This window comes from Canis aureus, chromosome 2, assembly GCF_053574225.1.
Source record: "Canis aureus isolate CA01 chromosome 2, VMU_Caureus_v.1.0, whole genome shotgun sequence".
Taxonomy (NCBI): Eukaryota; Metazoa; Chordata; class Mammalia; order Carnivora; family Canidae; genus Canis; species Canis aureus.
The window spans coordinates 33,011,936-33,038,151 of NC_135612.1; the positions used below are offsets into that span (position 1 = coordinate 33,011,936).

The following is a 26,216-nucleotide window of genomic DNA, read 5'->3' on the forward strand; positions in this document are numbered from 1 at the left end:
TCTATGTGTGTGTGTCTGTTTAGTTTATGTGCCTGTGTATCTGTGTGTCCGTGCATGTGTGTGTCTCTGTTTATGTCTCTTTGTGTGTGCTGTCTGAGAGGAGGAGAGCTTTCCAGTGTTACATGTCCAGAAATGTAACACTGGCCGCAGCCCTGGGCTGGAGAGGGAACAGGCCATGAGAAAATGCTGCTTGGGTTTATCAGCAATATCTGAAAACTCTTAAAATGCAGAAGAGAAAAAAGGCAAAATGTTCACTCAGGGAATGAGGGTGGCTCAGCGGTTGGGCAGCTGCCTTTGGCCCAGGTCGTGGTCCTGGGTCCTGGGATCAAGTCCTGCTTTGGGCTCCCCGCAGGGAGCCTGCTTCTCCCTCTGCCTGTGGTTCTGCCTCTCTTTGTGTCTCTGTGTCATGAATAAATAAAATTAAAAAAAAGGAAAATATTCAGTCAGTTTACATTTTCCAATTCCTGCTCCCAGGGAACCACCTGTGACCAGGCCAGGCAATGGGTACAGCGTCTGGCCTTTCCGTGAGGGCCTTGCTCCCTCCCAGGGAGGGAGCCCCTCCCCTCCGCAGGCCCTTATCGACCCCGCGGGTGGCCCGAGGTGCCGTCAGGGGCGTGGCCGAGCGGGGGGCGTGGCCGAGCGGGGGCGTGGCCGAGCGGGGGCGTGGCCGAGCTGGGGCGTGGCCGAGCGGGGGCGTGGCCGAGCGGGCCCGCCGCGCTCCAGGCCGCCCCGCCCGCTGCCCGCTGCCCGCTGCCCGCGCGCGGAGCTTCTCGCAACCCCGCTTTCCGCTCAGCGGTCGCGTTGCGGAGCGGTCGGTGTGGACCGTGCGGCTGCGGTTCTGGAGGAGGATCGAGGGTGCAGGCCGGTGGGGAGAGGTGAGGCGCCGAGCCGTGTGCTCCGGGGAGCAGCTGGTGTGCGGTGTGCCTCGACGGGAGGCGAGCGCGTCGGTGGGAAGGTGGGCGGCTGCAGTGTGAGCTCCTCCGGGTCCGACGCGGTGGCTCCGACAGGCAGGCTCCCGACCCCCGGCCCCTCACCCCGGACGGGCCGCGCCGCCCTGAGCGCAGCGTGGACGTCTGCCCGGGCGGCCTGAGCCCCAGCGCTGGGCTCACACGTGAGCGCGAGTCAGGCGTCCCCGGTGGAATGCGCCGCGGTGGGGGGTGCGGGTGGGGGTGGGGGTGGGGGTGTATGTTACACCACAACCCGCAGGGCCCATTTCGCGCAGGCCGCGCACACTGGAAGGGTGGACTTAATGTCCGAGCTCCTTCCACGGACATGGACATTGAGCACAAGCTTCGCTGAGGGTGGACGTTTCCGTGCCTGCAGACCAGGCCTGGACCAGGGGCGCGGCAGGGGCCTGGCATCGCACCACAGACGCCTGGCTGCCCGAGAAGCCGCCGGGTGGCCCTCCGAGCACCGACCTCAGGATGCGACAAGGCCACAAAATGCAGTGACTCCGAGGAAGAGCAAACAGGAGGCTGTTCTCAGTTGTGGGCAGCCTAGGTCATGCCATCCCTGAGGTTGGCATATAGGGGTGGCACACAGTTTGCTTCCGAGACTCCAAGTCCCCTGGGACAGGACCTGTGGGGGCTGCGAATCCGAATGCTTCTGGTGGTACCAGCTCTCATAATTGCTAATGAGGATTATATCTCATTAAAAACAAGAGAGGTGAAAGTTTTAGAGAAACTGTAAAGGACTACACAGAAAATGCTTGTTATGGCAATTTAGTTTACAAACACTTGAGTGCAGTTGTTCATATCAGATGTAAAGTGAAACTGATTTAGGGCCATAAGTTTTACTATACTGATGAAAAGCAAATACTGATACTGTACTGACCTTTGAGAAGGTCAGGACGCCTTTGAAGTTAGCTGAGGTCTGAGGAATTGTGGAGGTAAGGAAAGCTCTGGCTGGAGGTTCAGCAGTGCCCACACCTGGGACTCCTGGGAAAGGTTTTAAGCTAGAGGAAATCACAGTGCGATGTGTATTTTGGAAAGATCACTGTGGTTGGGTGGTAGCTAGCTGAGTCTGGCCCACTGAGAGGTGGCTGCAGAACCAGGGTCAGGGGGCACTTCATGGTAAAGGGTCTGTAGGGTGAGAACAGCCCTCAGGCTCTGGGTTTGTGATGGGTGCATCTAGACAGATGGTGGGTCTAGTCACAGGCCTTGAGAAAGGGCCAGAAGTAGCCTGAGACCTCCACAGAGGCAGCCGAGCACCTCTGAGACATCAGGGGAGACAAGGAGGAAGCTGCACATAGTGATCTGGGCTGCAGAGGGGAGCTGGGGGCATCGCCTGCCCACCAGAGAGATCTAAGCCTCTTGGGAAAGGAGAGAGGAGTAGGGCCTTTTAACTTTGGGGCATGGGGGGCCGTGGGGTGTGGTGGGGAGGAGTTAGACGTGCAGTGGAGACACAAAAGGCCAGAAAAGGGTAAGGATTACATAGAGGCTTGAAGGCTCAGGGGAGATGACCAGCAGAGGAGGGACTAGCCACTGTGCAGCATCTTTCCTATGTAAATAGAAGAAGAGACCCCCACAAACCAGGTCTCTCTGGTTAGCTCCTGTGGGCAGCTTTCCCATGCCTCCTACCCCCATTCCTGCCCCGCACCCTTGGAGAGTAGGCTACTTTCATCCAGTCGCCAATGCTACCGGAGTGGCCCAGGCCCACGTGAAGTGGAGCCCAACGTGGTGGCCTCTCTGGCCACTCAGTGGTGAGGTCACTGCTCTGGCCGCACCGCTGTGGGTTGAGTGCCCCAGCCTGCTGTGCCCTGCGAAGCAGGAGTCACGCTGCACAGAGACGACAGTGAGGACTAGCCCCAGCACAGGTCTGTTTTCTGAGGGGCAAAGGATAGTTTCAAATTGGTTTGCATGGAGGATGAAAGTCAACAGCACAGCAATACGGGAATAAGGGGAACAGCCTGAGATGCAGGTAGAAGAGATGGCCTCTCCCCAGAGTGTAGGCTAGTAGCTGGGCCTGCTGTGAGAGCGGGGGTCCTGCCAAGGGCAGGAGGTGGCCCAGGGCGGCCCAGTTCCCGCCTGCAGCAGGGACAGCATCGCCCCTGGAGGCCCCTTGGGCATGCTCCTGAATATAGCCCACTCGTCACCTTCCCTGGGCACAGCACAAGAAGGGCACCTCTCCTCACAGGCTCAGTCAGAGACTGTTTAACACCAGAGCATAAAAGGGATTACAAACAATGCTGTTGGGTTGAAAATTCTAGAATCTTCTACTCAAATTCATGTGTTGCAAATCCCATCTGAAAGGATATTGGGTTAGACTGTGCTGTCCTGGTGCGGGGTGGAGGCACAGCCCACTCTACTACTCACAGCAGAGACACATCTGTCTTTTCACTGGTGACCCCTGGGGCTGGCCTGTGCTGGCCTCCTTGCCCAGGACCCGTGCCTATCCCTTCCCAGGCTTCATCAACTAGAAAAAGTGCAATGGACTCAGACACCACTGACAGAGCCACACCCCTGCAGACACAGCCGCTCCCTGCGGAGACAGCCCCCTGGACAGCTCTGATCTGACTGTGAGGTTTTGGGCCTGAGCAGGGCTTCACGTGGAAAGGAATATTCAATGACTGGAGTGTTTTTTTAGGACCTTAGACTGTCCACAAGAGGAAAGGATTAACTTGGAGCAATTTCTGCTTAATAACAAGATTTTCACAGCAGCCAATATACATCTTTCTTTTTCTCTTTTCATTATTGATGTCGAGTGATTAAAGAACTTGAAGAAAAATGTTCTTAAAATTTATGAAGGTACTATATTCCAAACGATGTATATTGCTGCTGCTGATTTATGCACTACTGCAAAACCAACGTGTCGGTCTTCATTCAGTAATTCCATTTGTCTAATTGGCATGTCAGTGCAGGGGAAGGCACCAAATCCTCAGGACAAGAGGCAATGGAGTAGATCTAAAAGATAGTTATTTAAGTACAGCTTGCTGGGCTGAGGGGCACCGAGAACAGGTTCCTGGGACCCCAGTGGTACTCATGCTTCCTGTCCCTCAAGCCTCCGCCAGCGCATTTGCACCAAACCTTAGCTCTGCTCCATAAATGCCAGCAAACTCTATTATGCCCACAAAACCCCAGCCAAGTTCTGCTGTCAAGAGCCATCAGGAGGGGTGGGGGTGCCCAGGCCTGGCTTTAGCATCTGGGAACACACCTTATGGATCCCCTTTGTAATATCTCAATTGTCCCAGTCATCCCCTCAGGTCAGAGCACCTAACAACAGCTGCTGGACCATGTTGAGAAGGGCCCAGAATTCCATTCTGTCTCAGCAGGGGCAGGTCTCCTGCCTCTGTGCACTGAGCCCTGACCTTTGGCCACTCTTGTACCAAGAACCATCCTTCCATTGAGCCCACATCTGTGCTGTGGGCGCATCTGCAGGGGAAGCAGCAGGGCCAAACGCACAACCCAAAGCAGGGTTGGTGAGCTTCAGCTATGCCTTCAGGCATGATATGGGCAGGGTGTCAAGCCTGTCCTCCCTTGCAGGATGAGTCTATACGGGAGGGCCCTTGGAGGACCTGGAAGGATGGGGAAGTGCTGCTACAAGACTTCTGGGGAAGGAAACAGAGCCAGAGAACATACTCAGGACCAGGTAGAAAGAAAGGAGCATTCCGTGGGGTTTTATGTGTCAGCCATAATATGTTTTTTTCTTTTCTTTTCTAAAAATCTGTGAGAATTTGATCATTTTGGTATGAATCTTGCTCAGAATGAAAGTCCTGGCTCAGTGATAGTGTAGGCCTGGCTGGCAGAGGGGCACTGCCTCTTCTTTGTGGAGTCTTAGGGGTGAGCCCTAGGTTTCTGTCTGCAGGTCAGACATACGGGACTCAGTGGGAAGAGACCAGGATGAGACTGTGGATCCAAGGGAAGTGCAGCCTCAGGTTAGAGTGCTGGGGGCATTCCCAGAGGTTGGTCCATGGCCTAGGATGTTGGGAGAGTCCCCCTCAGAGGATGGACTGTGGCTTGGGATACCGGGGGGCATTCCTAGAGGATGAGTAGTGGTGTGAGGAGTTGGGGTCCCCAGAGGATAGACCATGAGACTGGAGTGTTCCAGCCACCTGGTGAAAATTCATGAACAAGTGCAAGCAGGAGGATTTGGGATGTGTTGAGAAGAAATTATTAAGAAAGGTAAGGGAGAGAGACCTCGGGGTGAGCATAGCCCTTGTGAGCCTGAAAAGGTGGCCAGAAGGTGAGCTGAACAAGAGCAGAAGCATCGGGCACTGCTGAGCCAGGGGGCAGGAGGAGGCGGTGGGCAGGAGACCCAGCTCAGAGCTAGCTGGATCAAAAGATAGACCTCTCCAGAGAGTGGCCAATGTCTAAATTCAAGATTGAGCTCTTCTAGGGAGGGTGGGCCTAAGGTGAAGGCTGGGAAGAGTGGAAGGAGCCACCAAAGGAGAATGAGGAAGAGCTAGAGCCTCGGTGAGCCCTGAGACTAAAAGAGAGGGCAGTGCAGGGAAGGCCGCTGAGAACCTGAGAAAGGGCCAGAGCGTGGATATTATTAGAGATCACCCTGACTAGATTGTTTCCTATCAGGTTGGGGAGATACAAGGTTGGTTGAAGTGAATTCAAGAAAGGAGACATGAATACAGTAATTTTAAGAAGTTTTGCTATAAAGGACAAGAGAAAAATTGCATAGTGGCTGGAAAACTGAAGACAGAGAGGTTAAATTTTTTATTTTGAGGTAATTGTAGGTTTGCATGTTCCAGTTTCCTCCAATGGTAACATCTTGCAAAATTATGGTATGGTATCACAACAAGGATATACACATTGACACGGTCAAGAGAAAGAATTTCCATCACTGCATGGACCCCTCATGTAGCCCTTTTACAGCCACACCCACGTCCCTTCTGCCTGCACCCCCTGCCTCACCCACAGCAACTGCTAATTAATATGTTTTCCATCTCTGTAACTTTGTTATTTCAAGAATGCTATCATACAGTGTATAACCTTTTGGGATTTGCTTTTCTTTTTCTCCACTCAGTGCTTTCACTCTGTAGAGCCATCCAAATTTCTGCATGTTTCACTAATTGTACCTTCCCAAGGATGAGTAGGATTCCGTGGTATATAGATGTACTATAGTTTGTTTAACCACTCATCCAGTGACATTTGGTTTGCTTCCAGTTTTGGACTACTATGGATAGAGCTTCTGTGAACATTCATGTATAGGTTTTTGTGTGAATGTTTCATTTATCTCCTGGCATGAATGTCCAGGAGGGCAATTGCTAGGTTATATTGCTAGTTGTATGGTAGTTTTTAAAGAACCTGTCAAAGTGCTTTCTAGAGGGTTTATACTATATTTTATTTCCACTAGCACTGTGTGAGGGGTCCAGTATCTGTATCCTCTGCCAGCATTTGCTGTTGTCTCTATTTTCTTACTTTTATCTATTGTCATAGGTGTGTAGTGACATGTCATAATTATAGTTGTAATTTGCATTTCCCTAATGGCTAATGATGTCGAACATTTTCTCATGTGTTCATTTACTATCTGTATATCCTCCTAAGTGATTCTTCTTGTCTTTGCACGTTTTCTTATTTGATATTTGTTTAATTTTTCAATTTTTCTGGCAGCCCCAGTGGCGCAGCGGTTTAGGGCCACCTGCAGCCCAGGGCCTGATCCTGGAGACCCGGGATCGAGTCCCATGTCAGGCTCTCTGCTTGGAGCCTGCTTCTCCCTCTGCCTGTTCTCTGCCTCTCTCTCTCTCTCTCTGTATCTCTATGAATAAATAAATAAAATCTTTAAACAATTTTTTTCAATTTTTCTTACTGTTAAGTTTTGAGAATTCTTTATTATTATTTAGAAATCATTTTTAAACATTTCAATGTAGTTAACATACAGTGCTGTATTAGTTTTCTGTGTACAGCATAGTGATTTAACAATTCCATACATCATCCTGTGCTCATCATGACGGGTACACTCCTTAATCTTCATCACTTATTTCTCCCATCTCTGGTAACCATCAGCTTGTTTTCAATAGTTAAGAGTCTTTTTCTTATTCTCTCTTTCTCTCTCTTTCACCTTCGCTAATTTTTTTTTGTTTCTTAAATTCCACATATGAGTGAAATTATATAGTATGTGTCTTTCTTAGACTGACTTTTTTCACTTAGCATATACTCTCTAGCTGCATTCATGTTCCAAATGGCAAGATTTCATTCTTTTTTTTTTATGGCTGGATAATCATTGTATATATACTACTTCTTTATCCATTCATCTATAGATGGACACTTTATCTGCTTTCATAATTTGTCTATTATAAATACTGTTGCTATAAACAGTGGAGTGCATGTATCCCTTTGAATTAGTGTTTTTGTAGTTAATGTGATCACTGGATCTTAGGGTAGTTCTATTTTTAACTTTTTAAGGAAATTCCATACTGTTTTCCAGAGTTGTTGCACCAGTTTGCATTCCCACCAACAGCACAGGAGGGCTCCCCTCTGTCCACAGCCTCACCAATACTTATGGTTTCTTGTGTTGTTGATTTTAGTCATTCTGACAGGTGTGAGGTGATATCTTTTTTTTTTGGGGGGGGGATAATTCTTTTTTTTAAAGATTTTATTTATTTATTCATTAGAGATGGAGAGAGAGAGAGAGAGACAGACAGACAGACAGAGGAGAAGCAGGTTCCATGCAGGAAGCCTGACGTGGGAATCAATCCTGGGACTCCAGGATCACGCCTTGGGCCAAAGGCAGGCGCCAAACCGCTTAGCCACCCCAGGATCTGTGAGGTGATATTTTATATTAATTTTGACTTTTACTTTCCTTATGATGAATAATGTTGAATGTCTTTTCATATGTCTGTTGGCTGTCTGGATGTCTTCTTTGGAAAAATGTCTGACCATTCCTTAACTGGATTATTAATTTTTTTAGTATTGAGTTTGTTAAGTGTTTTATAGATTTTGTATACTAACCCTTTATCAAATATGTCATTTACAAATATCTCCTCCCATTCCGTAGGTTGCCTTTTAGTTTTGTTGATTATTTCCTTTGCTGTGCAGAAGCTTTTTATTTTGATGTAGTCCCAATAGTTTATTTTTGCTTTCATTTTCCTTGTCTCAAGAGACATATCTAGAAAAATGTTGCTATAGCCTATGTCAGGGACATAACTGACTATGTTGTCTTCTAGGGTTTTTGTGGTTTAGGTCTCAAATTTAAATCTTTAGTCCATTTTGAATTTGTTTTTGTGTATGGTATAAGAAAGTGGTCTAGTTTCATTTTTTTGCATGTAGCTGACCAGTTTTCCCAACACCATTTGTTGAATAGACTTTTTCCCATTGCATATTCTTTCCTGGTTTGTCAAAGATTAATTGACCATAAAATTGTGGGCTTACTTCTAGGTTTTCTATTCTGTTCCATTTGTATATGTATCTGTTTTTGTGCCAGTACCATAGTGTTTTGATTACTATAGCTTTGTAAGATACCTTGCATTCTGGAATTGTGAGGCCTCCAGCTTTGCTTTTCTCTTTCAAAATTGCTATTTTGGGTCTTTTGTTTTTGTTTTTGTTTTTAGATTTTATTCATTTATTTATTCATGAGAGACACAGAGAGAGGCAGAGACACAGGCAGAGGGAGAAGCAGGCTTCTGTGTGGGGAGCCTGATGCGGGACTCACAACCTGAGCCAAAGGCAGACGCTCAACCATTGAGCCACTCAGGTGCCCTCTTTTATGATTCTGTATAAATTTTAGGATTATTTGTTCTAGCTCTGTGAAAAGTGCTATTGGTATTTGGATAAGGATTGCATTAAATCTGTAGATTGCTTTGAGTAGTATAGACATTGCAACAATGTTTATTCTAATCCATTAGCATGGAATGTCTTTCCATTTCTTTCTGTCATTTTCATTTCTTTTATCAGTATTTTATAGTTTTCAGAGAATAGGTCTTTCACCGCTGGTTAAATTTATTCCTAGGTATCTTACTATTTTTGGTACAATTGTTAATGGGAGTGATTCTTTGATTTCTCTTTCTTCTGCTTCATTATTGGTGTATAGAAAGGCTATAGATTTCTGCACATTGATTTTGTATCATATGACTTCACTGAATTCATTTTTCAGTTCTACTAGTGTTTTTGGTGAAGTCTTTAGGCTTATCTATAAGGAATACTATGTCATCTGCAAATAGTGAAAGTTTTACTTCTTCCTTACTGATCTGAAAGCGTCTTATTTCTTTTGTTGTCTGATTGCTGAGGCTAAGACTTCCAGTACTATGTTGAATACAAGTGGTGATACTTATTACTGACCTTAGGGAGAAAGCTCTCAGTTTTCCCCCATCGAGTATAATGTTTGCCGTGAGTTTTTCTTATATGACCTTAATATATTGAGGTATATTTCCTCTAAAACTACTTTGTTGAGGGTTTTTATCATGAATTGAGGTTGTACTTTGTCAAATGCTTTTTCTGAGTCTATTGAAATAATCATATGGTTTTTATCTTTTCTCTTATTGATGTGATGTATCACTTTGATTGATTTGCAAATACTCAACCACCCTTACATCCTGGGAATAAATCCTACTTGATCATGGTGAATGATTTTTTAAAAATGTATTGTTGGATTCTGTTTGCTAGTATTTTTTTGAGGATTTTTGCATCTATGTTCATCAGAGATATTGGCCTGTAGTTGTCTTTTTTTGTGGAGTCTTTATCTGGTTTTGGTGTCAGGATGATACTGGTCTCATGGGATGAGTTTGAAAGCTTTCCTTCCTCTTCTGTTTTTTGGAATAGTTTCAAAAGAATAGGTATTCTTCTTTAAATCTTTGGTAGAATTTGTCTATGAAGCCATGTGGTCCTAGACTTTTGCTTATTATTTTTTTTAGGGATTTTATTTATTCATGAAAGACACAGAGAGAAAGGCAGAGACATAGGCAGAGGGAGAAGCAGGCTCCAGGCAGGGAGCCTGATGTGGGGCGCGATCCTGAGACCGCGGATCATGCCCTGAGCCAGGGGCAGGTGCTCAACCACTGAGTCACCCAAGCATCCCTGCTTATTTATTTTTATTTTTATTTTTTAAAGATTTTATTTAATTATTCATGAGAGACACACAGAGAGAGGCAGAGACACAGGCAGAGGGAGAAGCAGGCTCCATGTGGGGAGCCCTATGTGGGACTCGATCCTGGGACTCCAGGATCATGCCCTGGGCTGAAGGCAGACACTAAACCACTGAGCCACCCAGGGATACCCTAGACTTTTATTTATTGAGAGTTTTGAAATTACGGATTCAATCTCTTGCTGGAACTGGTCTGTAGAAATTTTCTAGTTCTTCCTGCTTCAGTATTGGTAGGTTATATGTTTGTAGGAATTTATCCACTTTCTTCTAGGTTCTCCAGTGTATTGGCATATAGTTTTTCATAATACACTCTTAGAATTGCTTGTATATCTGTGGTGTTGGTTTTTATTTCTTTTTCTTCATTTGTTATTTTATTTATTCCTGTCCTTTTATTTTTTTGTGTGTGTGTTGAGTCTGGCTAAATTTTTATGAATTCTGCTTATCTTTTTAAAGAACCAGCTGCTGGTTTCATTTATCTGTTCTATTTTTTTTTTTTTTTTTTTTTTTTTTTTAGTTTCTATATCATTTCTTTCTGCTCTAATCCTTATTATTTTCTTCTTTCTGCTGGTTTGGGGTTTTGTTTGTTCTTCCTCTGGCGCCTTTAGGTGTAAGATTAGGTTGTTTATTTGAGATTATTTTTGCTTCTTCAAGTAGGCTTGTATTGCTATGAACGTGCCTCTTAGGACAAGTTTTGCTGCATTCTAAAAGTTTTGGATTGTCATGTTTTTTGTTTTTTTTTTTTTCCATTTGTTTCTATGTACTTTTTTATTTTTTCTTTGCTTTCTTGGTTAACCTATGTTATTTAACCTCCATGTATTTGTGGTCTTTCCAGATTTTTTCTTGTGGTTGACTTCTAGTTTCATAGCATTGTGATCAGAAAAGGTGCATGGACCTCAATCTTATTGTGTTCGTTTAGGCCTGTTTTCTGGCTTAATATGTGATATATTCTGGAGAATGTTCTGTGTGCATCTGAAAAGAATCTGTATTCTTCTCTTTTAGGATGGAATGTTCTGAATATATCTGTTAGATCCATCTGTTCCACTGTGTCATTCAAGGCCATTGTTTCCTTATTGGTTTTCTCTTTAGATGATCTGTCCATTGATTTAAAAAAAAAAAAAGCCTTCTACCATTACTGTATTACTTGTTTTATGTATCTGGGTGCTCTAAAGTATCATGCCAAGTATTTACAATTGTTAGATCTTCTTGGTGGAGTATTCCATTTATAATTACATAGTGTCCTTCTTTGTCTGTTGTTAAGTATTTCTTTTAAATCTATTTTGCCCAATATAAATATTGCTACTCTGGCTTTCTTTTCACACCATTTGCATGATAAACATATCTTCATCCCTTCACTTTCAATCTGCAAGTGTCTTTAGGCCTAAAATGAGTCTCTTGTAGATAGTGTAGAGATAGGGCTTGTTTTTTCTATCCATTCTGTCTTTTTGATAGGAGCATTTAGACCATTTACATTCAAAGTAGTTATTCATGGATATGTATTTATTGCCATTTTATTACTTGTTTTATGGTTGTTTCTGAAATTTTTCTCTGATCCTTTCTAATTTTTATAGTTTGCTGGTTTTCATTAATGATTTATTTGAATTTCTTTCTCTTTAATTCTTTCATATCTATTAGTGGTTTTTGATTTGTGGTTACCATTAGGTTTGTGTATAACATATTCTGCATAGAACAGTGTACATTAAGTTGATGGTCATTTAATTTGGAATCCATGTTCTTTACTTTTTCCCATGTTTTAGGTGTATGGTGTCATATTTTACATCCTTTTATTTTGTGAGTTCTTTGATTTTCTGCAGAAAGTTTTTAAACTGCTTTTGTGTTTGCTACTTTCATACTGTCACTTCTGATTTTTCCTTTTTGCTCAAAGAGTCCCCTTTAATATTTCTTGCAGAGCCAGCTTAGTGGCTGTGAACTCCTTCAGTTTTTGTTTCGGAAACTCTTTATCTTTCCTTCTATTGCCTGCATATTTTCCCCATTCAGCACTTTGAATATATCCTGCCACTTTCTTCTGGCTTGCAAAGTTTTTTATGAAAAATCTGCCTATTGCCATATGGAGGGTTTTCTGTGTATGTAACTGTCTTCTTTTGTATTGCTGCTTTAAAATTGTTTTCCTTATCACATTTTACCATCCTAATTATAATATGTCTTGTGTGGATCTGCTTTTTAAAAATTTTGTTGGGAGTTCTCAGTGCCCCCTGAATCTAGATATCTGTTTCTTTCCATAGATTAGGGAAGTTTTCAGCTATTATTTCTTTAAATAAATTTTCTGCCCTCTTTCTTTCTCCTTTTCTTCTGGGACTCTTATAATGTGAATGTTATTACATCTCATGTGGTCACTGAGTTCCCTACGTTTATCATCATTTATCTTTCTTCTGTTCAGCTTGATTACTTTCCATTACTCTGTCTTCTACATAATTAATGAATTTTTCTGCCTCTTCCAGCCTGCAGCTCATTCCATCAGGCATGTCCTTCATTTCATTTATTGAACTGTTCATTTCTGCTATAATATTTCTTACCTCTATGTTAAGGATTTTATGGATGTCTTCCACTCTTTTCTTAAATCCAGTGAGTATCTTTATGATCATTACCTTAAATTCTTTATCAGATGTATTATTTATATCTGTTTTGCTTAGATCTCTGGCTGTGGTCTTGTCCTGTTCTTGCATGTTTTCAAATTCCTCTATCTTCTCATTTTGTTTGTCCCTGTGCCTGTTTCTATGTTAGGGAAGTCAGCTCTATCTCCTGTTCCTGAGGGTAATGGCTTTATGAAGAGGTCCTGTGGTGCCTTGTTGTCTAGGGCCTGTCACTTCAGGGAGTCTCCAATGTGTACTGTGTGCTCTCTTCTTTGTGTCCTGGTCTCTTTATGCTTTAGGCCAGTGATCTGCAGAGGCTCTCTGCCTGTTGTGCACAGTGTTTGGTTCCTGGCCTTAATGTACTGAGGTTTAACTAGGAATGCTCCAGTCCACTTTTTGGGGGTAAGATTTTATATATTTATTCATGAGAAACACACAGAAAGAGGCAGAGACATAGGCAGAGGGAGAAGCAGACTCCCCACGGGGAGCTTGCTGCAGGACATGATCCCAGGACTCTGGGATCACAACCTGAGCCAAAGGCAGACACTCAACCACTAAGCCACCCAGGTGCCCTCCTGTAGTCCACTTTTGGACTGAAACCTGTTGCCACTGCTGCCAGAACCGAGGTCCTGCAAAACTCCTGGGCTGGGAGGTGGTGTAAGCAGGGGTTTTGGTTGGTCTTCTGGGAGAAGGGCCTGCTGTACTGGGACTGAGGCAAGCATGACTGGGAAGGGTGACTCCTCCCCTCCCTGGGGGGCAAGGCTTGATGTAAGCAAGTGAGGTAGCAAGTGTTAGTGCTGTACTGGTTCCTCCTGTGCTTATGCGGGGAGGCGGGGGCGGGGGGAGGCAAATGGTGCCTCCCAATTCCTTAAATTGAATTGGTGAATTCTGATTCTGCTAATGCTGACTCAGATATATGCTCTGAGATGAGCAAATAACCTCCCTTCTGTGGGCCTTAGGCACTTTCAGATTTCTGTTTCCACACTGTTTGTCCACATGCTGTTTCCCTGCCCTTTCTCTAAGAGCAAACCAATGTCCTTTAGTCTCTGTGAGCCAGTGCTGCTAACCTTTAAAACTCCAGGCTTTAAGCCCCACTAGTTGCAAGAACTCATGAAGATTGGCTCCTCTCACTTTCCAAGCCAGTTGCTTTGGGGATTTGTCTTCCCTCTGTGGACTCCCCACCACAGCAACAGTGATCCATTTCTCTCCCAAACCAGATCTCTGTACTTTCTACCTTCTTTGATGAGGCCTCTTTTCTACCTTTAGTTGTGGAGTTTGTTCTGCCAGTCTTCAGGTTGATTTGTGGGGTATTTAGGATGATTTAATGGTTATTAGTTGTATTTGTGGATCTGAGTTTAGGGTCCCCCTAATCTGCTGCCATCTTCCCTGCACTGAGAGTTCTTTATGTTTACAGGATATTACTTTTTCTGAATAGTGATGGGCAAGTATTTTCTCCCAATTCATGGCTTGTCTTCTCATCCTCCTAACAGTTATTCACAGAGCAAAAAAATTGTAATGTTGATTAAGTCCAGTTTAAAAATTGTTTTCTTCTTTATGGATTGTGCTTCTGTTGCCAAGTTTAATACTTTTTGCCTAGCCCTAGATCCTGAAGAATTTTCACAGTGTTTATTTTTAAAACTTTTATAGCTTCACATTTTACATTTAAGTTTGTGATCCATTTTGATTTAACTTTTATGTAAGTTATGAGACGTAGATTAAGGTTCTTTTTTTGGCTATGGATATCTAATTGCTCAAGCACCATTTGTTGAACAGGTTGTCTTTCTTATGTCAAATTGCTTTTGCACCTTTGTCGAAATCCACTGGGCATATTTGCATGTGTCTATTTCTGAATCCTCTGTTCTGTTGATCTGTGTGTATATATGTCTGCTCATTCTACACACTATTGGTTACTGTAAAATAAATCATGCAATTTGGTAGATTGGTCCTCCCATTTTTTTTTCCAAATTGTGTTAGGTATTCTAGATCATTTGCCTTTATATATAAATTTTAGAATAATCTTGTTTATATTTATAAAATATTGTCCTAGAATTTGATAGGAATTGCATTAAATCTGAATATAAATTTGGGGAGAATTAACATTTTTACTATGTTGAGTCTTCCAATTCATCAACACGATTTAGCTTTCCATGTATTTAGGTCTTTGATTTCTTTCATCAGTGTTTTTATGGTTTCCAGCATATCAGTCAATATCTGTCTTGTTAGATGTACACCTAAATATTTAATTTTTTATCAGTTGTGAATTATATTTTTAATTTTATTGTCAACATGTTCATTGAAAGTATATGGAAATGTAGATTTTTAAAATTGTTCTCTTGTATCCTGTGACTTCGATGAACTCAGTTCTTTGAGGGTTTTTGTTTTGTTTTGTTTTTTTAGGTTACTTGGGATTTTATTATGTAGAAAATCATACCATTTGCAAATTGGGACAGTTTTATTTCTTCCTTTCTGCTCTCTATGCCTTTTCCCCCTTTTCTTTCCCTATTGCACTGGCTAGAACTTCCAGTAGTATGTTGAATAGGATTGATAAGAGTAGACATCCTTGCCTTATTCTTGATCATAGAGGAAAGCTTCAAGTTTCTTAACATTAAGTATGTTGTTAACTGGTTTTGGTAGATATGCTTTATCAAGGTGAGGAAGTTCTCCTCTATTCCAGTTTTCTTTAAGTTTTTTTCATGAATGGGTACTGAGTTTTGTCAAGTGTTTTTCTGCATCAGTTTGTATGATCATATGATTTTTCTTCTTTGCCTCTTAATGTGGTAGATTAGATTGATGTTTTTATTAGCTTTATTGATAGCTTTATTAACATATCCTATAATATGTCCATTTAAAAGGTATGGTTCAATGGTTTTTGCTATATCCAATGAGTTGGATGACCATCACCACAATTTTAGAGCATTCTTACTAACCCAAAATGAAAGCCCATATGCATTTTCACCCCTTATTTTCCTTAGATCTTTCTCTCCTCCCCAAATGGCAAATACTTATCTACTATCTGTTTCTATAGATTTGCCTATTAAGAAGATTTCATATACAAATGGAATCAGGCAATGTGTGCTCTTTCTTTTGTGACCGGCTTCTTTCACTTAACGTTTTCAAAGTTCAACCATGTCATAGCATGTATAAGTACACTATTCGTTTCATTGTTGAATTCATTCAGGATAGATGTTGAATCCTACTATCATATGGATAATCACATTTTGTTTATCCATTAATCTGTGATAGACATTTGGGTTGTTTTTATTTTTTGAATGTTGTGAATAAAGCTTCTATAAAATGTTTTTGTGTGGGCAAGTGTTCCATTTCTTTTGGTTATCTATGAAGAAGTAGAATTCCTGATTAATACGGTAACAGTATAGTTAACATTGATCAGTTTGTGAATACTGAACTAGTTTTGCCTTTCTAGAGTAAACTATACTTGGTCATGGTGTGTATTATATATTGCTGGATTTCCTTTGCTAATATTTTAAGGATTTTTAATTTGTAGTTTCTTTCCCTTATTCCTTATCCTTATCCTTTTCCCTTCCTTCCTTCCTTTCTTTCTTTCTTTCTTTCTTTCTTTCTTTCTTTCTTTTCTTTCTTTCGTTCGTTGCTACTGTCTGATTTTGGTATAAGGGTAACTCTAACCTCATAAAATTAATTGGGAAGTATACCTATCTTCTGTTTCCAGAAGAAATTGGGTAGAATTGGTGTTAATTCTTCTTCAAATGTTTGGTAGTGGCAAGATAGAAGAGGAGTAGGGTCCCTAAGTCACCTGTCACACCAACTTCCTTGGATAACTTTCAAATCATCCTGAAAACCTACGAATTCGACCTGAGATTTAAAGAGAGAACAGCTGGAACGCTACAGAGAGAAGGGTTTTTGCTTCTAACTAGATAGGAAGGCAGGGGAAAAAAAAAAAAAAAGAATCAACTGGGGGAGGGCCACCCCCTGCGAGGAGCCGGGCTAAGGCCAGGCGGCAAAAGCCTCCCGGGACAGGAAAGCCCAGTCAGTCCCGAAGCAGGAACTTTAAAATCCTCCTGGGATTCTTCCCGGATGCAAAGGCGCTTAGCAGGGAGCTCGGGCAGAGCGCAGGAGGGCGGTGGAGCCTCCAGGCTCCCGGAGCCACTAACTAGGCAGCCGCCCGGGGAGAGCGCCCCCCCCCCCCCCCTCTCGCGGCCGAGCTCGGCGAAGGGCTGCAGCGCGCCTGGCGGGGCCTCGGGAAGCTCCGGCGGCGGCTCGGGGCGGAGGGGGCTGGTCCCCACTGCCTTCGGGAGCCGCGCCCGGGAGCGCGATTGCAGCAGCGCAGGCCCCGGAGCCCAGAGCCCCAGGACACAGCCCAGGACCCTGCGCTCCCCCCGGGACAGGCGGGGGCGGGGAGGGCACAGGACAGCGAGGACGCTCCTGCCGCCGGGCACCCCCGAGCTGCGCAGATCAGCGCCCGCAACCCCCCGAGCACCAGGCCAGTGCGACTGGGAGACTGTGGGAGTCACTGCGGGAGCTGACTCCAGGGCTGGAGAGCTGGCCGCGGCCAGTGTTGTTGTTCCTCCTGTGTCACCCTGTGCCTGGGATGGAGCAGGGCTCAGGGAACAGGGGCCTCACAGGATAAACAGCTCCCACTGAGCCGTGCACCTGGCAGGGGGCAGAGCAGCTCCCCCAGATGCACACCCCTGAGAATCAGACCAGCAGGCCCCCAGAAGATCAGCTGGAAGGACAGGGGAAGAGCAAGTTCTTGACTGAGCAGCACTGAAAAGCTCCAGGGGAAGTTGAGGGATTTAAAATATATAGAATCAGAGGATCCCCCTTTTTTGGTTGTTGTTGTTGTTGTTGTATGTTTTTTGTTTTTTGTTTTTGTTTTTCATCCCTTTCCAGTACTTGTTTTTAGCCATCTGCACTAAGCAAAATGATTACAAAGAACTCACCACAAAAGAAAAAAATCAGAAACACTACTCTCTGCCACAAAGCTACAGAATTTGGATTACAATTCGATGTCAGAAAGCCAATTCAAAAGCACAATTATAAAGCTACTGTTGGCCCTGGAAAAAAGCATAAAGGATTCAAGAGACTTCATGACTGCAGAATTTAGATCTAACCATCCAAAATTAAAAATCAATCAAATGAGATGCAATCTAAACTAGAGGGCTTTTGAGATAGAAGAAAGAGTGAGTGACATAGAAGACAAGTTGATGGCAAGGAAGGAAGCTGAGGAAAAAAGAGACAAACAATTAAAAGATCATGAGGATAGGTTAAGGGAAATAAATGACAGCCTCAGAAGGAAAAATCTACATATAATTGGGGTTCCAGAGGGTGCCAAAAGGGACAGAAGACCAGAAAGCATATTTGAACAAATCATAGCTGAGAACTTCCCTAATTTGGGGAGGGAAACAGCCATTCAGATCCACGAGATAGAGAGGTCCCCAGCTAAAATCAATAAAAACCATTCAACACCTCAACATTTAATAGCAAAACTTGCAAATTACAAAAATAAAGAGAAAATCCTTAAAGCAGCAAGAAACAAGAGATCCAAGTTATATGGGGAGAAATATTAGATTAACAGCAGATCTGTCCACAGAGACCTGGCAGGCCAGAAAGGGCTGGCAGGATATATTCAGGGTCCTAAGTGAGAAGAACATGCTGCCAAGAATACTCTATCCAGCAAGGCTCTCATTCAGAATAGAAGGAGAGATAAGGAGCTTCCAAGATAGGCAGAAACTGAAAGAATATGTGACCACCAAACCAGATCTGCAAGGGAGACTCTGTGAAAGGAATAGGAAGCCAAAAGAAATAATCCACAAAACAGGGGCTGATAGTATTATGATGACACTAAATTCATATCTTGCAATAGTTATTCTCAACATGAATGGGCTAAATGATCCCATCAAAGGACGCAGGGTTTCAGACTGGATAAAAAAGCAAGATCCATCTATTTGCTGTCTATAAGAGACTCATTTTAGACCTAAGGTCACTTACAGCCTGAAAATAAAAGGTTGCAGAACCATTTACCATTCAAATGGTCCTCAAAAGAAAGCAGGGGTAGCCATCCTCATATGAGATAAATTAAGTTTATCACAAAGACTGTAGTAAGAGATGGAGGGGGACACTATATCATACCAAAAGGATCTATCCAACAGGAGGACCTAAAATCATGAATATTTATGCCCCTAATGTGGGAGCTGCCAAATATATTAATCAATTAATAACCAAAGTAAAGACATACTTAGATAATACACTAACTGGGAAGCTTCAACACGGCACTTTCTGCAAATGACAGATCAAAGCACAACATCTCCAAAGAAACAAGAGCTTTAAAATGATACACTGGATCAGATGGATTTCACAGACATTTACAGAACTTTACATCCAAACGCAACTGAATACACATTCTTCTCAAGTGCACATGGAACTTTCTCCAGAATAGGCCACATACTGGGTCACAAATGAGGTCTCAAGTGATACCAAAAGATTGGGATTGTCCCCTGCATATTTTCAGACCATAATGCTTTGAAACTTGAACTCATGCACAAGAAAAAATTTGGAAGAAACTCAAACATGTGGAGGTTAAAGACCATCCTGCTAAAAGATGAAGGGTCAACCAGGAAATTAGAGAAGAATTAAAAAGAGCCATGGAAACGAATGAAAATGAAGATATAACTGTTCAAAATCTTTGGGATACAGCAAAAGCAGTTCTAAGAGGGAAATACATCAGAATACAAGCATATCTCAAAAAATTGGAAAAACAAATACACAAGCTAACCTCGCACCTAAGGGAGCTGGAGAAAGAACAGCAAATAAAACCTACACTAAGCAGAAGAGAGTTAATAAAGATTCGAGCAGAATTCAATGAAATAGAGATCAGAATAACTGTGGAACAGATCAACAAAAACAGGAGTTGGTTCTTTGAAAGAATTAATAAGATAGATAAACCATCAGCCAGCCTTATTAAAAACAAAAGAGAAAAGACTCAAATTAATAAAATCACAAATGAAAAAGGAGAGAACACAACCACTATCAAGGAAATACAAACGATTTTAAAAACATATTATGAGCAGCTATATGCCAATAAATTAGGCAATCTAGAAGAAATGGACGCATTTATGGAAAACCACAAACTACCAAAAACTAGAATAGGAAGAAATAACAAAACCTGAACAGGCCAATAACCAGGAGGAAATTGAAGCAGTTATCTATAACCTCCCAAAGCACAAAAGCCCAGGGCGAGAAAGCTTCCCAGGGGAATTCTAGCAAACATTTAAAGAAGAAACAATACCTATTCTACTAAAGCTGTTTCGAAAGATAGAAAGGGAAAGAATACTTCCAAACTCGTTCTATAAGGCCAGCATCACCTTAATTATTCCAAAACCATAGACCCCACCAAAAAGGAGAATTATAGACCAATATCCCTGATGAACACAGATGCAAAAATTCTCAACAAGATACTAGCCAATAGGGTCCAACAGTACATTAAGAAGTTTATTCATCATGACCAAGTGGGATTTATACCTGGGATGCAAGACTGGCTAAACACTCGTAAAGAAATCAAAGTTATGGATCACATCAACAAGAGAAAAAACAAGAACCATCTGATCGTCTCAATAGATGCAGAGAAAGATTTTGACAAAATACAGCATCCATTCGTGATCAAAACTCTTCAGAGTGTAGGGATAGAGGGAACATTCCTCAGCATCTTAAAAGCCATCTACAAAAAGTCCACAGAAAATATCATTCTCAATGGGGAAACACTGAGAGCCTTTCCCCTAGGATCAGGAACAAGACAGGGATGTCCACTCTCACCACTGCTATTCAACATAGTACTAGAAGTCCTAGCCTCAGCAATCAGGCAACAAAAAGAAATAAAAGGTATTCAAATTTGCAAAGAAGTCAAACACTCCCTCTTTGCAGGTGACATAATACTGTACATAGAAAACCCAAAAGACTCCACTTGAAGATTGCTGGAACTCATATAGCAATTCAGCAGTGTGGCAGGATATAAAATCAATGCACTAAAATCAGTGGCATTTCTATACATTAACAATGAGACTAAAGAAAGAGAAATTAAGGAGTCAATCCCATTTACAATTGCACCCAATGCATAAGATACCTAGGAATAAACCTAACCAAAGAAGTAAAGGATCTATATCCTAAAAACCGCAGAACACTTCTGAAAGAAATTGAGGAAGACAAAGAGATGGAAAAATGTTCCATGCTCATGGATTGGAAGAATTAATATTGTGAAAACGTCAATGTAACCCAGAGCAATTTACACGTTTAATGCAATCCCTATCAAAATACCATGGAGTTTCTTCAGTGGGTTGGAACAAATCATCTTAAGATTTGTGTGGAATCAGAAAAGACCCTGAATAGCCAGGGGAATATTGAAAAATAAAACCAGAGCCTGGGGCATCACAATGCCAGATTTCAAGTTGTACTACAAAGCTGTGATTGACATAATGATACTGGCACAAAAACAGACACATAGATCAATGGAACAGAATAGAGAACCCAGAAATGGCCCCTCAACTCTATGATCAACTAATATTTGGCAAAGCAGGAAAGACTATCCACTGGAAAAAGGACAGTCTCTTCAATAAATGGTGCTGGGAAAAGTGGGCATACACATGCAGAAGAATGAAACTGGACCACTCTCTTACCAGACACAATGATAAACTCAAAATGGATGAAAGATCTAAAGGTGAGAAAAGAATCCATCACAATCCTAGAGGAGAACACAGGCAACACCCTTTTTGAACCTGACCACAGCAACTTTTAGCAAGATACATCTATGAAGGCAAGGGAAACAAAAGCAAAAATGAACTACTGGGACTTCGTTAAGATAAAAAGCTTCTGCACAGCAAAAGAAACAGTCAACAAAGCTAAAAGTCAACCTACAGAGTGGGAGAAGATATTGCAAATGACACATCAGGTGTATGTATATCCAAGTATACTTGCTATAGTATCCAAGATCTATAAGAACTTATTAAACTCAACAGCAAAGAAACAAACAGTCCAATCATGAAATGGGCAGAAGACATGAACAGAAATTTCACCAAAGAAGACATAGACATGGCCAACAGGCACATGAGAAAATGCTCCACATCACTTGGCATCAGGGAAATACAAATCAAAACCACAATGAGATACCACCTCACACCAGTGAGAATGGGGAAAATTAACAAGGCAGGAAACCACAAATGTTGGAGAGGATGTGGAGAAAAGGGAACCCTCTTACACTGTTGGTGGGAATGTGAACTGGTGCAGCCACTCTGGAAAACTGTGTGGAGGTTCATCAAAGAGTTAAAAATAGATCTGCCCTACGACCCAGGGATTGCACTGCTGGGGATTTACCCGAAAGCTACAGATGCAGTGAAAGACCGGGACACCTGCACCCCAATGTTTATAGCAGCAATGTCCACAATAGCCAAACTGTGGAAGAGCCTCCGTGTCCATCGAAAGATGTATGGATAAAGAAGATGTGGTCTCTATATACAATGGGATTTTACTCAGCCATTAGTAATGACAAATACCCACCATTTGCTTCAACGTGGATGGAACTGGAGGGTATTATGCTGAGTGAAGTAAGTCAATCGGGGAAGGACAAAAATTATGGTCTCATTCATTTGAGGAATATAAAAAGTAGTGAAAGGGCATAAAGGCAAAAGGAGAGAAAATGAGTGGGGAATATTAGTGAGGGTGACAGAACATGAGAGACACCTAACTCTGGGAAACGAACAAGGGGTAGTGGAAAGGGAGGAGTGTGGGAGGATGGGGTGACTGGGTGATGGGCACTGAGGGGCCACTTGACAGGATGAGCACTGGGTGTTATGCTATATGTTGTCAAATTGAACATCAATAAAAAATATACATACATACATACATTAATAAATATTTGGTAGTATTTTCAGTACAACTGTCGGGGTCTGGAGATTTATATTTTGGAGTTTAAAAATTCAAAATAATCCTACTTAATAATTACAGGATCATCCAAATTATTTATTTTATAATTTAGTGTATTGTACTCATTTGCACTTTTGGAGAAATTGGGTCCTTTTCATCTGAGTTGCCACATTTATGTACATAGAGTTGTTTGTATTCCATTATTATCTTTTTGGTGTCTTTAAAGTCTTTAGTGATATTCCCCCACTTCATTCCTGACAGTGCTCATATCTATTCTCTTAGTCTTAGGTAATATCTATTCATGTCAGTCATGCTAGAAGTGTTTGTCAATTCTGTTGATGTTTTCAAAGAACAGGTTCTTTGCTTCATTGATTTTCTCTGCTGTTTTTCTGTTTTCTATTTCATTGATATTTGCTCTTATGTTTGTTATTTTTTTACTTGTACTTTTTTGTAAGGTTTACTTTGCTCTTCTTTTTCTACATTACTGAGATGAGAGTTTAGATTATTGTTTTGAGGCCTTCTTTCTGATATGAACATTTAATGCTATAAACTTCCCTCTTATCGCTGCTTTGGCTTTGTTCCACAGTTTGATATGCTGTGTTTTCATTTTGTTCAGCTCAGTATAATTTTTTTTTAGCTCAGTATAATTTTGATTTCTCTTGAGACTTCCTCTTTGACTTCTGGATTATATAAAAGTGTATTGTTTAATTTTCAGATATGCAGATTTTCTGCTCCAAATCTCTAATTTGATTAGAATGTAGCTGTAGAACACACTGTGTCATTTCAGTTCTTTTAAATTTTTGTGGAGGTTTGTTTCATGACCCAAGTCATAGTATATTTTGGTATATATTCTATGAACACCTAAAATGAATGTTCTGCTGTTATTGGGTGGAGTGTTATATAAATATCAACTAGATCCTATTGGTTGATGGTGTTATTCAGTTATTCTATGTCCTTGATGATTTTCTGTGAAGTTGTTCTACTAATTGCTGAGAGAGACATGAAACCTCCAGCAATACAACTGTACATGTTTCTACTTTCAGTACTGTTAGTTTTGCACCTCATATTTTGCAGTTGTTTGGTAATACACATTTAAGTCTTCTATGTCTTTCTGGTAAATTGACCCTATTATTATATAATCTCTGTGTTTACCTAGTAATTTTCTTTGTTCTGGAATTTGTCTTATATCAATATAGCCACTTTGGATTAATGTTTGAATAATGTATCTTTTTCTATTCTTTCACATTTTAGCCTACTTATATTGTTATTTTTGAAGCATATTTCTTGTAGACTGCACATAGCTGAATTATGTTTTATAATCCACTCTGCCGATCTTTTTTAGTTGTATTCAATGGAATTTTAATATATTAGGGTTGAACCAGTTAATTGGATGTATTTTGTAATTCTGTTTTGATTTATCTCTAGTATTTTTAAATGTATCTTTTTAAAAGCTTTTTCAAGTGATTTCTATAGGTGCTAAATTCTATATACATTGCTTGTCATGGTCTCATCATGTTATCATTTTATCAGTTTGAGTAAAATTTAGAAAAACCTTACCTCACTCTACATCCTTTTAACTCCTCCATTTGTAATAAAATTTCCTTAAATATTTCCTCTAAACGGAGAGAAAATGAGTGAAAATATCAGTGAGGGAGACAGAACATGAGAGACACCTGGGAAATGATCAAGGGGTAGTGGAAGGAGAAGTGGGTGTGGGGTTTGGGTGACTGGGTGATGGGCACTAAGGGGGGCACTTGGCGGGATGAGCCCTGGGTGTTATGCCATATGTTGGCAAATTGAACTCCAATAAAAAAATTTAAAAAATAAATATTTCCTCTACATATGTTGATAATTACATCAAAGAGTGTTAGAATTTTTTCATCAAAATCAAACATAACTTAGAAAAATTTAGAAAATCCAAGAGAAGAGGGAAATTGTTGGATTTACCTGTGCTTTTCTTGTTTCCATTGTTCTTTGTACCTTACTGATGCTCCCAAATTCCTTCTTTTATCTGTCCTTTTGTGTTTTGATAACTTCCCTTAGCCATTCTTTTAGGATTGTTCTGCTGGCAGCAAATTCTCTTAGTTTTCTTCCATTTAAGAACATCTGATTTCACCTTCATTCTTTTTTTTTAAAGATTTTATTTATTTATTTATTTATTTATTTATTTATTTATTTATTTATTTATTTATTTATGGGAGACACACACAGAGAGAGAGAGAGAGAGAGAGAGGCAGAGACACAGGCAGAGGGAGAAGCAGGCTCCATGCGGGGAGCCTGATGTGGGACTGGATCGAGGGACTCCAGGTTCACGCCCTTGGCTGAAGGCAGCCCTAAACCACTGAGCCACCCGGGCTGCCCTCACCTTCATTCTTGAATGATATTTTCACTGGATAGAGGATTCCAGGTTTACAGAAACCATGGATGCAGAAGAAGTGGCACAATATTTCTTCAAGAAACGAGAGAAAAGAACGGTCAACCTAGAATCCTTTTGTTTCATTTCTCTTGTTCTTTTATTTCATTTCTTTTTTCATTTTGTTTCAGTTCAAGTGTCCTTTTTAATACCCATCACCCATCTAGCCCATTCTTCACATACCTCCTCCCATCAACTCTCAGAACCCTTTGTTCTCTATCATTAAGGGTCACTTGTGGCTTATTTACCTCTCTCCTTTTTTTCTTTTCCCCTTTCCCATATGTTCATCGGTTCTGTTTCTTAAATTCCACATATGAGTGATATCGTACCATGTTTGTCTTTTTGTAACTGACTTATTTCACTTAGCATAATACACTCTCACTCCATCCACATAGTTGCAAATGGCAAGATTTCATTCTTTCTCATTGCTGAATAATACTCCATTGTGTATATATACCACATCTCCTTTTTTTAAAATTTTTATTTATTTATGATAGTCACATATAGAGAAAGAGAGAGAGGCAGAGACATAGGCAGAGGGAGAAGCAGGCTCCATGCACCGGGAGCCTGATGTGGGATTCGATCCCAGGTCTCCAGGATCGCGCCCTGGGCCAAAGGCAGGCACCAAACCGCTGCACCACCCAGGGATCCCCCACATCTCCTTTATCTGTTCATCAGTCAGTGGACGTTAGGGCTCTCTCCATGGTTTTATTATTGTTCATAATGCTGTTATAAACATCTGGGTGTACGTATCCCTTCAAATCTACTTGTGTATCCTTTAGGCAAATACCTAGTAGTGCAACTGCTATATCATAGGTTAGTTTTATTTTTAGCTTTTTGAGGAGCCTCCAAACTGTTTTCCAGAGTGGCTCCACCTGTTTGCATGCCCACCAAACAGTGCAAGAAGATTCCCCTTTCTCCACATACTTGCCAACACGTGTTTTTTTCGTTTGTTGTTGACTTTAGCCATTCTGACAGGTGTGAGGTGGTATTGTGATTCTGATTTGTATTTTCCTGATGATAAGTGATGTTGAGCATCTTTTTATGTGTCTGTTAGCCATCTGGATGTCTTCTTTGGAAAAGTGTCTATTCATATTTAGATCTTTATGATCATTTAGGTCTTTCATCCATTTTGAGTTTATTTTTGTGTATGGCATAAGAAAGTGGTCCAGTTTCATTCTTCTCCATGTGGCTGTCCAATTTTCCCAACAACATTTGTTGAAGAGACTCTCTTATTTCATTGAATATTTCTTCCTACTTTGTCAAAGATTAGTTGACCATATAGTTGTGAGTCCATTTCT

At 41.6% G+C, this 26,216-nt stretch overlaps 1 protein-coding gene across 1 annotated transcript in view; it reads left to right on the forward strand.

The window, feature by feature from the left end:
* Positions 1 to 737: 737 nt before the first annotated feature.
* Positions 738 to 26,216, forward strand: part of OCA2 (OCA2 melanosomal transmembrane protein) — a 435,982-nt gene continuing 410,503 nt past the window's right edge. The window contains exon 1 of the mRNA XM_077868273.1: positions 738 to 875. The gene's annotated coding sequence lies outside the window, so the exon portion shown is untranslated. The remainder of the gene's footprint in view (positions 876 to 26,216) is intronic.